This window comes from Heptranchias perlo, chromosome 4 (assembly GCF_035084215.1).
Source record: "Heptranchias perlo isolate sHepPer1 chromosome 4, sHepPer1.hap1, whole genome shotgun sequence".
Classification (NCBI taxonomy): domain Eukaryota; kingdom Metazoa; phylum Chordata; class Chondrichthyes; order Hexanchiformes; family Hexanchidae; genus Heptranchias; species Heptranchias perlo.
This window is the reverse complement of record NC_090328.1, coordinates 110,625,085-110,638,931: the sequence shown is the minus strand read 5'-3', so window position 1 is coordinate 110,638,931 and position 13,847 is coordinate 110,625,085.

Here is a 13,847-nt window from a genome sequence, read left to right as displayed (position 1 = left end):
ATTCTGACCCTGAAGCCAAACAAAGGCCTTTTTTTCTAAAGTGTTCTGTCCACTTTCTTACTAGATATCCTTTTTCTCACCATCCCCTTCTCTTTCAACGCACCCTTCTGCATTTTAATACTCGTGAAAAGGCCATTTTTCTCTCCACGCTCGTCTCTCCGTTCTTGCTTTTAGTGGTATCCCGATCTGGTGTCTGCTTCTCTACGATCTCGACGTCCCCATGCTTTCGTGCAAAATAAAAGTAGAAAATGCTGAAAATGCATGGTAGTTCCACCAGCATCATGGATAGCAGAAAAGAGATGAATGTTTTGGGTGTGGAGTTCACTATTTTATTGTTTAAACTCACACTGTCCTGCGACGATGTCCTGCTTTAAATTTCCCAATGTAAAGATTATTTTGCTGGTTTTGGATTCTTCAGACACACCGTTTTAATCAGTGTACCATGTGTAATCAAAATTCTTTACCTTCCGGATATAAGGGGGGCGATTTCATCATCTCATGCTCTGAGGGTGAGCTGCAGATGCAGGGAGCGTGGGTGGAAGATGTGGCTTCTCACTGAGAGATTGTTTTCATTTGGACGAAATGAATTGAAAGTGTGTCGATCTGAATTCCTGATTAATATGTTGTACGGTGCAAAAGTTTTATAAAATGATACAAATGCACAGCTAACACAATAGTCATAAAATGGAAGAACATTGTCACCGTATTCTTATAACTGGTTAACACATGTTTTGTAAACAGCTGCTCTACCGGTATTTTAAGAAAAGAACAGCTGATTCACACTTTTAACCCTTAGGCTGCTGGCAGATGTGGGGAAACACTTGTGCCCTAGGGCCTACTGTTCCTTTGTTCTCAGCTGTGATGCTAAAATTAATATTCGATGTATATTATAACAGAGCTAATCAAAACATAGGAACAGCTATATGATGAGCTTAAATTACTTAAATAAAGATCTTAAGATAAGTTTGCTGATATCTTGATCTCACCGGGGAGCTGTGCTCGAATGGAGCAGAGGGTGAATCACTGCCACCTCCACCTGAGCTCTCTCTGGGCAAGGCTCCCCAGTGGGAGCACAGGATCACTAAACTCAGCCTCTAAAGTATAATTTTACTCCAAAGTAATTTAAACCTTGTATTTGTGTTCATGTCTTCCCCTTTCATCCTTTGCCCTGTTCTCGCTGTCCTTTATTAATCTTTACATTAGTTTTACTCTTCTAATATACTCTACTAGTTTTAACTTTTTTTTTCTGTCTCTTGCTTCCTATCTTTAAACTTTCTTCCCGTGCCTTTTGCTTCTCTCCAATAGCTACCATTGTCGATTTTGGAGGTGGCAGCAACTTTACAAAACTTGCCATTTGGCTGGAATAAATTACTTTTGATGTCTGTTTTAGCTAATCAAATCGCAAAGATCTGAAGATTGGTCTGCTTTTCATCAAAACCAGTCAGAGGGCTCCCATGACTCATGCAGCTGATAGACAAAAACTTTATGACTTGGTGCTCCCAGCACAGACCTTTGTGCGTCAGGAGGACAAGTTGGAAATTCAATCCCAATTCATAACTCGCATGATTTTCCCTCCATTTAAATGAACCATTTGACCACCGCTGTTAGAGTCCTGATCAGCAACCCTTTGCGTTCTGACTCTGAATTCTGTGCCCAAACTCCTGCTAAGCACTGCAGTCGCTAAAGCTCTGGTAAAACTTACCACAGTGTCTTCTAATGCATGCAATGCAAACCAAATTGGATCAGCAAAGCAAAGGGACATTCAAATTTTAGCCATTGAATATTGCAATTTTGAAAAATAGTCATGACCCCTCAAGGAGTGCTGATGCATTGACATGAAGTAACAAACCTGCAAACCTGGTAATGAAATCCCCTATCTCCACTAATATCAAATAGAATGCAGCAGAAAATGGACTCTGTACTGATTGACCCGTGCAAAGCAATTACTATCTTTGACCATCCACCAGGGGATGCTATAATGCATGCTGGAATCTAATGATGAATTGAAAATACTCCAGTAGAACTGGAAATGCAGATCTATTGCAGTTTGTTAGTGTTTGACAACGGTGTCCAATTTTCTGCCTCAGTGGTTTTGGTGCTATTTTGAAACAATGTTTGAAGCATCGCCGTTGGCTTTGTAAACTGTTTATAAACTCAGATTTTCTTCACCTCCAGTCTGGTGCAGTTCGAAGCCAGAAGCATTTTCTTGTTTGCACCAGACCATCAAAACAAAGATGTAAGTTAATCGGAAATGCAAGAACAACAGATGCTAGTGACATTTGTAAAAGTGAGACGATGCCTGTGCTCTGGGTGACTCACTAAATGGCAAGAAGACAAAGGCAAACGTGAATTAGTGAAATGAGTGCCTCAGGTCAAAAAACGGAAAGTTTGTCGTATTTTAAAAAGTTGAGACTTAAAAAGAACCTCTTTGGTTCTAAGGACTGCATTCCCACGTTTCAAGGAGGGGAGGAAAAGAAAGGAATCTGCTCCTAAATCAGAATCTCCTGGCCTAAAAGCAACAGAGAGAAGTGCACATTAAGCGAGGTAACGTTGATCGATGAAAGTATTTAACATAGTTAAGAGGTGTGTGTGTAAGATAGTTAAGGGAATGGAAAATGTAAACCCAGAATACTACTTCTAATTAAACTGTGGGAGTAGAACAAAGGGACACAGGTTCCAAATAGCTAAAGGAAATTTTAGGACCGATATCAGGAAATTCCTCTTCACAGAGAGTGTGATCAATGCGTGGAATCAACTTCCAGATAGAATAGTGGAAGCGAAAACCCTGGATTCATTCAAGAAACAGTTGAATGATACAATGATAAGGGTGTAAGGATAAACCCTGCAACTACAGGCCAGTCAGTTTAACCTCAGTGGTGGGGAAACTTTTAGAAACGATAATCCGGGACAGCATTAGCAGTCACTTGGACAAGTGTGGATTGATTAGGGAAGATCAGCATGGATTTGTTGAAGGCAAATCGTCTTTAACTAACTTGATAAAGTTTTTTGATGAGGTAACAGAGAGGGTCGATGAGGGCAATGCGGTTGATGTGTATATGGACTTTCAAAAGGCGTTTGATCAAGTGCCGCATAATAGGCTTGTCATCAAGATTGAAGGCCATGGAATAAAAGAGGCAGTAGCAGCATGGATACAGAATTGGCTGAGTAACAGGAAACAGAGTGTAGTGGTGAACGGTTGTTTTTCAGACTGGAGGGACGTGTACAGTGGTGTTCCCCAGAGTCGGTACTAGGACCACTTCTTGATATATAGTAATGACTTGGACTTGGGTGTACAGGGCACAATTTCCAAATTTGCAGATGACACAAAACTTGGAAGTGTAGTGAACAATGAGTAGGATAGTGATAGACTTCAAGAGGATATAGACAGGCTGATGGAATGGGCGGAAATGTGGCAGATGAAATTTAACACAGAAAAATGTGAGGTGATACATTTTGGTAGGAAGCATAGAAGCATAGAAACATAGAAAATAGGAGCAGGAGTAGGCCATTCGGCCCTTCGAGCCTGCTCTGCCACTCAATATGATCATGGCTGATCCTCGAACTCAATACCATATTCCCGCTCTCTCCCCATATCCCTTGATGCCTTTTGTGTCCAGAAATCTATCCAGCTCCTTCCTAAATATATTCAGTGACTCGGCCTCCACAGCCTTCTGTGGTAGAGAATTCCACAGGTTAACCATCCTCTGAGTGAAGAAATTTCTCCCCATTTCAGTCCTAAATGTCCTACCCCGTATCCTGAGACTGTGACCCCCCATTCTGGACCCCCCAGCCAGGGGAACCATCCTCCCTGCATCCAGTCTGTCTAGCCCTGTCAGAATTTTATATGTTTCAATGAGATCCCCTCTCATTCTTCTAAACTCGAGTGAATACAGGCCGAGTCGACCCAATCTCTCCTCATACGACAATCCTGCCATCCCAGGAATCAGTCTGGTGAACCTTCACTGCACTCCCTCTATGGCAAGTATATCCTTTCTTAGGTAAGGAGACCAAAACTGCACACAATACTCCAGGTGTGGTCTCACCAAGGTCCTGTATAACTGCAGTAAGACATCCTTGCTCCTGTATTCAAATCCTCTTGCAATGAAGGCCAACATACCATTTGCCTTCCTAACTGCTTGCTGCACCTGAATGTTTGCTTTCAGTGACTGGTGTACAAGGACACTCAGGTCCCTTTGTACATCAACATTCCCCAGTCTATCACCATTTATACAATACTCTGCTTTTCTGCTTTTCCTTCCGAAATAGATAACTTCACATTTATCCACATTATAATTCATCTGCCATGTATTTGCCCACTCACTCAACTTGTCTAAATCTCCTTGAAGCCTCTGTATCCTCCTCACAACTCACAATCCCACCTAGTTTTGTGTCGTCAGCAAAGTTGGAAATATTACATTTGATTCCCTGAACCTAATCATTGATCTATATTGTGTATAGCTGGGGCCCAAGCACTGATCCCTGCAGTACCCCACTAGTCACTGCCTGCCACCCCGAAAAAGATCCATTTATTCCTAGTCTCTGTTTCCTGTCTGTTAACCAATTTTCAATGCATGCCAGTACATTACCACCAATCCCATGTGCTTTAATTTTGCACACTAACCTCTTATGTGGAACTTTATCAAAGGCCTTCTGAAAATCCAAATACACCACATCCACTGGTTCTCCCTTATCTATTCTACCAGTTACATCCTCAAAAAACTCCAGTAGGTTTGTCAAACATGATTTCCCTTTCATAAATCCATGTTGACTTTGTCTAATCCCGTTGATATTTTCTAAGTGTCCTGTTATCACATCCTTTATAATAGACTCTAGCATTTTCCCTACTACTGATGTTAGGCTAACTGGTCTGTAGTTCCCTGTTTTCTCTCTCCCTCCTTTTTTAAATAGTGGGGTTACATTTGCCACCCTCCTATCTGCAGGAATTGTTCCGTAATCTATAGAATTTTGGTAGATGCCAACTAATGCATCCACTATTTCCATGGCTACCTCTTTTAGTACTCTGGGATGCAGATTATCAGGCCCTGGGGATTTATCGGCTTTCAGTCCCATTAATTTCTCCAGCACTGTTTTTGTACTAATACTAATTTCCTTTAATTCCTCCTTCTCACTAGTCCCTTGGTTCCCTAGCATTTCTGGGAAGATATTTGTGTCCTCTTCCGTGAGGACAGAACCAAAGTATTTGTTTAATTGCTCTTCCATTTCCTTGTTCCCCATTATAAATTCTCCCTTTTCTGACCGTAAGGGACCTACATTTGTCTTCACTAATCTTTTTCTTTTTACATACTTGTAGAAGCTTTTACAGTCCACTTTTATGTTCCTTGCAAGTTTACTCTCATACTCTATCTTTCCCCTCTTAATCAACCTCTTGGTCCTTTTTTGTTGAATTCTAAACAGCTCCCAATCCTCAGGCTTGCTACTTTTTCTGGCAACTTTATATGACTCCTCTTTGGATCTAATACTATCCTTAATTTCTTTTGTTAGCCATGGTTGGGCCACTTTTCCTTTTGTGTTTTTGCACCAGAAAGGAATGTATAATTGTTGCAATTCATGCATTCATTCCTTAAATGTTAGCCATTGCCTATCCACCGTCATGCCTTTTAATGAAGCTTTCCAATCTATCATAGAAACATGGAAAATAGGAGCAAGAGTAGGCCATTCGGCCCTTTGGGCCTACTCCACCATTCAAAATGATCATGGCTGATTGTCTATCTCAGTACCCTGTTCCCGCTTTTTCATAGCCAACTCACTCCTCATACCTTCGTAGTTTCCTTTGTTTAGATTTAGGATCCAAGTTTCGGATTGGACTACTTCACTTTCCATTTTAATGAAAAATTCTATCATGTTATGGTCAGTCTTCCATAAAGGACCCCGCACAACAAGATTATTAATTAACCCCTTCTCATTGCACAATACCCAATCTAGGATAGCTTGTTCCCTAGTTGACTCCTCAATGTACTGGTCTAAAAAACCATCTCCTACACACTCCAGGAATTCATCCTCCACAGTATTATTGCTAATTTGGCTTGGCCAATCTATATGTAGATTAAAGTCACCCATGATTACTGTAGTACCCTTGTTACATGCATCTCTAATTTCCTGTTTGATGTCATCCCCTACATTACCACTACTGTTTGGAGCCTATAGACAACTCCCACCAGTGTTTTCTGCCCCTTGGTGCTTCTTAACTCCACCCAGACTGATTCTACATCTTGATTTTCTGAGCCAATATCCTGTCTCACTATTGCTCTGATTTCATCCTTTACTAACAACGCCACCCCACCTCCTTTTCCTTTTTGCCTGTCCTTCCTAAATATCGAATACCCTTGGATATTCAGTTCCCAGCCTTGGTCACCCTGCAGCCATGTCTCCGTAATTGCTATTATATCATATCTGTTTACATCTATTTGCACTGTTAATTTGTCTACCTTATTACGAATGCTTCATGCATTCAGATACAGTGCCTTTAGATTTATCTTTTTAACATTTTTAGACATCTTAACTTTTTTTGTACTATGGCCAATTTGTCTTATTACCATTTTTTCTTACCCGGACCCTATTTGTTAGTGCATTCTTTTGTTTGTACGCTCTGTCCCTTCCTGACTCAATCTGGTTATCCTTACCCCAATCACTTTTCTGCACTGCTTCTTTGTCTTTTCTCTTTGGCATTCTAGATTTCTCTACACCGGGACCCTCCCGCCCACCTTATTTAGTTTAAAGCCCTATCTACCTCCCTAGTTATTTGAATCGCTAGAACTCTGGTCCCAGCATGGTTCAGGTGTAGCCTGTCCTAACGGAACAGCTCTCTCTTTCCCCAGTACTGGAGCCAGTGCCCCACAAATCAAAACCCACTTCTCCCATACCAATTTTTGAGCCACGAATTCATCTCGCTGATCTTATTGACCCTGTCCCAATTTGCTCGTGGCTCAGTTAATAATCCAGAGATTATTACCTTTGTGGTTCTTCTTTTTAATGTAGTCCCTAGCTGCTCAAACTCTCTCAGCAGAACCTATTTCTTAGCCCTACCTGTGTTGCTGGTACCTATGTGTGGGCCACGACAATTGGTTCCTCCCCCTCCCTCTCCAAATTGTTCTCCTTAACCCTGGCACCGGGTGGGCAACATAGCCTTCAGGACTCATGCTCCTGGCTGTAGAGAACAGTGTCTATCCTCCTAACTATATTGTCGCCTACTAGAACCACCTTTCTTTTTACTCCCCCCACTTGAACTGTTTCCTGTACCACGGTGCCGTGGTCAGTTTGCTCGTCCTGCCCGCAGTCCCCGCGCTTGTCCACAAGGGTTGCAAGACCCTCAAATCTATTGGACAAGCGCAGGGACTGAGAAGAATGAGGAGAGGCAATGTAAACTAAAGGGCACAATTCTAAATGGGGTACAGGAAAAGAAATTGTTGAAGGTGGCAGGGCAGTTTGAGAAAGCGGTTAACAAAGCAATTGGGATCCTGGGCTTTATAAATAGAGGCATAGAGTACAAAAACAAGGAAGTCATGATGAACCTTTATAAAACACTGGTTCGGCTACAACTGGAGTATTGTGTCCAATTCTGGTCACCGCACTTTAGGAAAGATGTGAAGACCTTAGAGAGCGTGCAAAAGAGATGATTCCAGGGATGAGGGAGTTTAGACTGGAGAAGCTAAGGTTATTCTTCTTGGAACAGAGAAGGTTGCGAGGAGATTTGATAGAGGTATTCAAAATCATGAAGGGCCTAGACAGAGTAGATATTGAGAAACTGTTCCCATTGGCTGAAGGGTCAAGAACCAGAGGACATAGATTTAAGGTGATTGGCAAAAGAATCAAAGGCGACACGAGGAAAAACTTTTTTACACAACAAGTGGTTATGATTTGGAATGCACCCCCTGAGAGGGTCGTAGAAGCAGATTCAATCATGGCTTTCAAAAGCAAATTGGATAAGTACTTGAAGGGAAAAAATTTGCAGGGCTACGAGGATAGGGTGGGGGAGTGGGACTAGCTGGATTCCTCTTGCAGTGAGCCTGTACGGATTCGATGGGCTGAATGGCCTCCTTCCGAGCTGTAACCGTTCTATGATTGTATGATTCTAATGGTTGGACCTTAGAATCTTTCTGCATAAGAAGGTAATGCATAATTATCTTGTGAAGTAAAATTAATGAAGCATAGTCAGATTTGGACTGTTTTGAAGCAAGGTTGTCCTATTGTGCTAAAAACATTGAAAGTTTATTTAAGAGGATAGATTGCTGGGTTAACTTATTGTGTCGCATTTTGAAATCGAGGTTTAAAATGTTAACCTTTTGAAGTTATATAACTCTAATTCAGGAGATAGAAAGGGAGCTCCTTGCAATGTAATTACTTTTAAGTCGACATTAGGAAGAGTTAGAGTGACTTCCAAAATAAAATGTGGAAATATAAATATGAATGAGATATAATGAAAAGAAATAAGAATCAATTTCTTCAAGTAAACCGGTGACAGCAATATGGTAGAAAATAACTACTACTCAGTTTAAATTGTACAATTTTTCCCAACACAGAATGAAAATACTGAAACCTTTTCTTTCTAGTTGGGGCCGTCTGGGACATGGGTTCCCTTTCAACAACAGTCAACATGACAGGATACTCAGATTGAGCGCTCTAATTTGGAATCACCTCTAGCTGAAACTAAGTTCACAGTCTATCTGTCACAGCTATCTGCTGCAGGATAACTATCCAAGACCAGCTCCAGAATGCAGGGATCTCAGGCATTCCAGACCTGTCTGGATCATCTGTCCAGTTAAGTTTTGAACTCCAGAGTAAATTAATGCTGGCTGGGAGGTCCAATTCAAGGCTTCATCTCTATAGATTGACAGTATTGTAGTGTCAGGTATCTGGATTAAGTTGTCACGTTACTAATCCCCTCAACAGGCTGATTTAGATTTAAGGTTCTCAAACTACCTGTTCTGCTAACACTGTTGTCAAACTAAATTTCTCTCTCAAACAATCTCAGGACTTTGAATAGAGATCTCCCCCTGGGGATGAGCTTGCTGGTACCTGAAGCCAAATTGGAAGAAAGTGTACCGACTGAATTATCACGGTAACTACCAATATCTGGCAAGACGGCCATGTGGCCATGTGACATCAACAACTGGATGTTAAGTTGATAACTAGCAATAGGGCTAATATTTTTATTCTTGTTTCTTATTTTGTTTGGTCAATAAATAGTATTGAATTGGAAAAGGGACATTTTACTAAAAATAACCATCAAGATGTACATGCATGAAGACGTGAACAATGGACTCAAGTGAAACCATAATGCCTTTCATAATGCCTCGGTAATGAAGGAAGCTATATGTAAATGGCAATGTAAATTAAAAATTAATGTATCATAATTGCCAGCATAAAGAATTCAAAAGGAGAATAAACTTGATGAAAACTGCTGATCAGATGATCTTTTTTAGGAGCACCATGTCTAGCTGTATGGGGAAACACCCGTCCATTACTGCAGGGATTTTGGTGAGGAAGGGAAGATGCAAGTTAGTTTACTATTCTCTGAAGCTTTGGGCTTTTAGTCCTCACTATAAAACCAAACTGCAAGACTGATGGAACAGTCTGCTTATTCAATGTAGGTAGGTAAGATCTGTTCAATCAATTTCTTTCCCAGAAAGGTATTATAACTTGTATTGATCTTGCTCAGCACAGTATGTTTTGACCCTCTAGCCATGCAAGAAGCAGGGCAGGTGGATTATTTATTGTGTGACTTTTATTTTGCTGAGAAAATGCCTATTTTCTAGCAACTTCAGAGTGGCTTGGCTTCAATCAAACCACTTTTGGAGGTGAATAAAAGTTATTCGTAACCACGTTTGTCTGATTGGGTGAGTGTGTGCGAGTGATTGTGTGAATGTGTATGAGTGTATGTGAGTGTGTTCGAGTGTGTGAGTGAAAGACAGATGTGCTGATGTACTAAAAAGAAAGGTAATAAAATGCATGGAGAAACCAAGCCAAATATTGGAAGCCCCCAGGTCTTTGCACCTGACGCCTCCCACCAGCTACCTTCATAGTTCATATCTGCCTCAAACCTGCCAAAAACTGATGTCAAAAAATGAAAGTGATAACGAGATGTACATAATTTAACTGATGTGGAAAAGATGAGATAATATTTTTGGTATAATAAATTTGTCATTGGCTTAATCTGTCTTTTGACGGCATTTCCTCCATCAAGGGTCCCACTCACTTCCTCCAGACGTTGATTCACCCGATGCTGCTGGCACTTTCTGGAGGGGGCCTGGTTATTTAACTGCCACCCCGCACTGGGCGTTGACCAGTCACAGGTAATGCCATCAACTATCATTACGTTAGCAGGTTTTAATACCTGACCTGACTCCAGGTATTAGCACACAAACACTTAATGTAAATTTTCCTAGACTCTGCTCCCACCACATTTGCTCAACAGGAATTCCAAAAGGAAAATCAGGAATGGAGTTTAATGTGCCCAATTCATGGTGACCGGAAAATTGAGAGTGCTGTGAGTCTGGCATGCTTGAATCTTTGATCGATGCTCCCGTTGAATGAGACTCTGCTTCAGAAGCGAAGCCTCAGAATATTTATTCTTTGAAGTATTTGTCTGGCATTCCTTTATCTGCTGTTGTAATGGTTTCTATTCATATGTTAAAAACAGGCCAACAATTCCTAGGAAGTGTGGCTGAGAAAATGTCTTCTGAAGAAAGCAACCAGCCAGGATTGGGAAGTGGAGATGCTAGGATAGGAGATGTCAACAGGAATTTTACTTAAATACCTTTGAAGATAGGAGGAAACTTGATAAACTCTTCCCCAAAAGCTTTAACATTTATAAAGGCATATTCAGCACCATGTGTGCAAACTACAGCATTCAGAACCCCTGGAAATGGTAGAGGTGTCTCATTGAGCTTGCTGTCACTGGTACCAGGATACAAAGAAAGCAACAATAACCCAACTGTGAGTCCTACACATGGCAGGTATGCAGGTGCCTGAGAAATCAAAAGCTGGTGACTGGAATCTGTGTTTGACCTACCTCTATGACAGAGTCAGGAATTTTAGTAGGTCCAATAACAGGGCAAAGGATGGAGCCTCCTGCTCTGTCTGATAACAGGGTAAAGGATGGAGCCTCCAGCTCTGTCTGATAACCACAGGGTAAAGGATGGAGCCTCCAGCTCTGTCTGATAACCACAGGGTAAAGGATGGAGCCTCCGGCTCTGTCTGATAACCACAGGGTAAAGGATGGAGCCTCCAGCTCTGTCTGATAACCACAGGGTAAAGGATGGAGCCTCCGGCTCTGTCTGATAACCACAGGGTAAAGGATGGAGCCTCCAGCTCTGTCTGATAACCACAGGGTAAAGGATGGAGCCTCCAGCTCTGTCTGATAACCACAGGGTAAAGGATGGAGCCTCCTGCTCTGTCTGATAACCACAGAGTAAAGGATGGAGCCTCCTGCTCTGATAACCACAGGGCAAAGGATGGAGCCTCCTGCTCTGTCTGATAACAGGGTAAAGGATGGAGCCTCCGGCTCTGTCTGATAACCACAGGGTAAAGGATGGAGCCTCCGGCTCTGTCTGATAACAGGGTAAAGGATGGATCCTCCGGCTCTGTCTGATAACCACAGGGTAAAGGATGGAGCCTCCGACTGTGTCTGATAACAGGGTAAAGGATGGAGCCTCCGGCTCTGTCTGATAACAGGGTAAAGGATGGAGCCTCCGGCTCTGTCTGATAACAGGGTAAAGGATGGAGCCTCCGACTCTGTCTGATAACAGGGTAAAGGATGGAGCCTCTGACTCTGTCTGATAACAGGGTAAAGGATGGATCCTCCGGCTCTGTCTGATAACAGGGTAAAGGATGGATCCTCTGGCTCTGTCTGATAACAGGGTAAAGGATGGAGCCTCCGGCTCTGTCTGATAACCACAGGGTAAAGGATGGAGCCTCCGGCTCTGTCTGATAACAGGGTAAAGGATGGAGCCTCCAGCTCTGTCTGATAACCACAGGGTAAAGGATGGAGCCTCCGGCTCTGTCTGATAACAGGGTAAAGGATGGAGCCTCCGACTCTGTCTGATAACAGGGTAAAGGATGGAGCCTCTGACTCTGTCTGATAACAGGGTAAAGGATGGATCCTCCGGCTCTGTCTGATAACAGGGTAAAGGATGGATCCTCTGGCTCTGTCTGATAACAGGGTAAAGGATGGAGCCTCCGGCTCTGTCTGATAACAGGGTAAAGGATGGAGCCTCCGACTCTGTCCTCTTTCCCTGGCACCTATTTCCAGAGGCCTAAGTTTTTGAGATGTTAGGCTTTGGTTCTGGTTCCTTTGATAAACGTTAGATGTTATTAAGGTTTGGTGTTTTTAAAAAATTAATACTAGTGAAAGATTGAGCCAAGTACAGTGGGGATGGGATTTACTGCAGGATTAATGTTTGAGAGGAACATCAGCAAGATTGGGATATTGGGGTTTTAGCAGCAGCAGTTGCAGGTAGTGAAGACTTAATGGAGGTTATTATATAGAGAGATGATACTAAAGAAGAAGTTACTCAAATGTAATGTGGAGAAATCACTGAGACCTGATGGTTAACACTTGAGTATTCTGGAGGAAACTACAGAAGAAACAATGGAGACTGTGGGGGAAGGAATTTTGCCAGAGGACTGGAGAGAATAAAATATGATTCTCCTCTTCAAAAAAAGAAGACTCAGATAAGCCTGGAAATGATGAACTAAATTAGTCTTCCTGCAGCTATTGCTAAACTACCAGAGTGTATAATATGGAACAAAATTACAAAGCACTTAGAGAAACAGGAGTTGATCAAGGCAAGTCAGCATAGACTTCTAAATGGCAGCTTGTGCTTAAGTAACCTATAGAATTCTCACAAGGAAAGGTTCTTGAACTCAAAACATGTGGAGAGTGTTGTTCCACAGGGCTCTGTGAGACTGTTTTATTTACTACATAAATATGTAATCTGGGCTTAGGAATTTAGGGAACAATATTAAAATTTGCTGATGGCACTAAATTAGGGATCGGGTGGGTATGGCAAATTGTGAAGAGAACTCTGAAAGACAGCAGAAGGAAATTGATGGGCTAGCAGGAAGGGCAGATATGAGGCAGAAGCAGTTTAATATAGAGAAAGTACTGCATTTTGGAAGTGAGAATGGGGAAAAATTACAAGATTTTAAATTAAGTACAGGAGCAGATTTTAAATTGATGTGCAGATGCACAGATTATTAAAGATGGCTGCGCAAGTGGGTAAGATAATAAAAAGGGTATATTGAATCTTTGGATTTAGATCTAGAGACAAAAGCAAGGAGGCAATACTGGCCACAGTTGGAGTTGTTTTGGACACTTCATTATGGGATTGATGTAAAAGCAGTGGAAATCTGCAATGTAGGTTCACCATGATGCTATCAGAAATGAGGGGATCAAGTTGTGAAGAGAAACTAGAGAAGTTAGGGCTTTCTTCACTCTGGAACTGGAAAGGTTAGGGGGTAATCAGGCAGATAGAGAACTTCAAGATTATGAAGGGTTATGATGAAATAAACAGTGATAGATTGTTTCCCTAGGTTAGCAAGACAGTAATGAATGGGCACAAATTTAAGGTAATCGCAAAAATAATTAAAGGTGAAATTACAAAAAAAAATTTTAACAGCGAGTTGTCAGAATGTGGAATTCTCTACCACGAGCAGAGTCCAGAAATTCTTTTAATAGGGAATTCAATAGTTGAAAAAGAGAAACATTAAAGGGTATGTGGAGTGGGATTAGACTTGTGTGAGAAACACCAACACTATTTTTTTATGTATTATTTGTTCTCAGGAAGTGGGTGATGCTAACAAAGCAGCATTTATTGCCCATCCTTGGC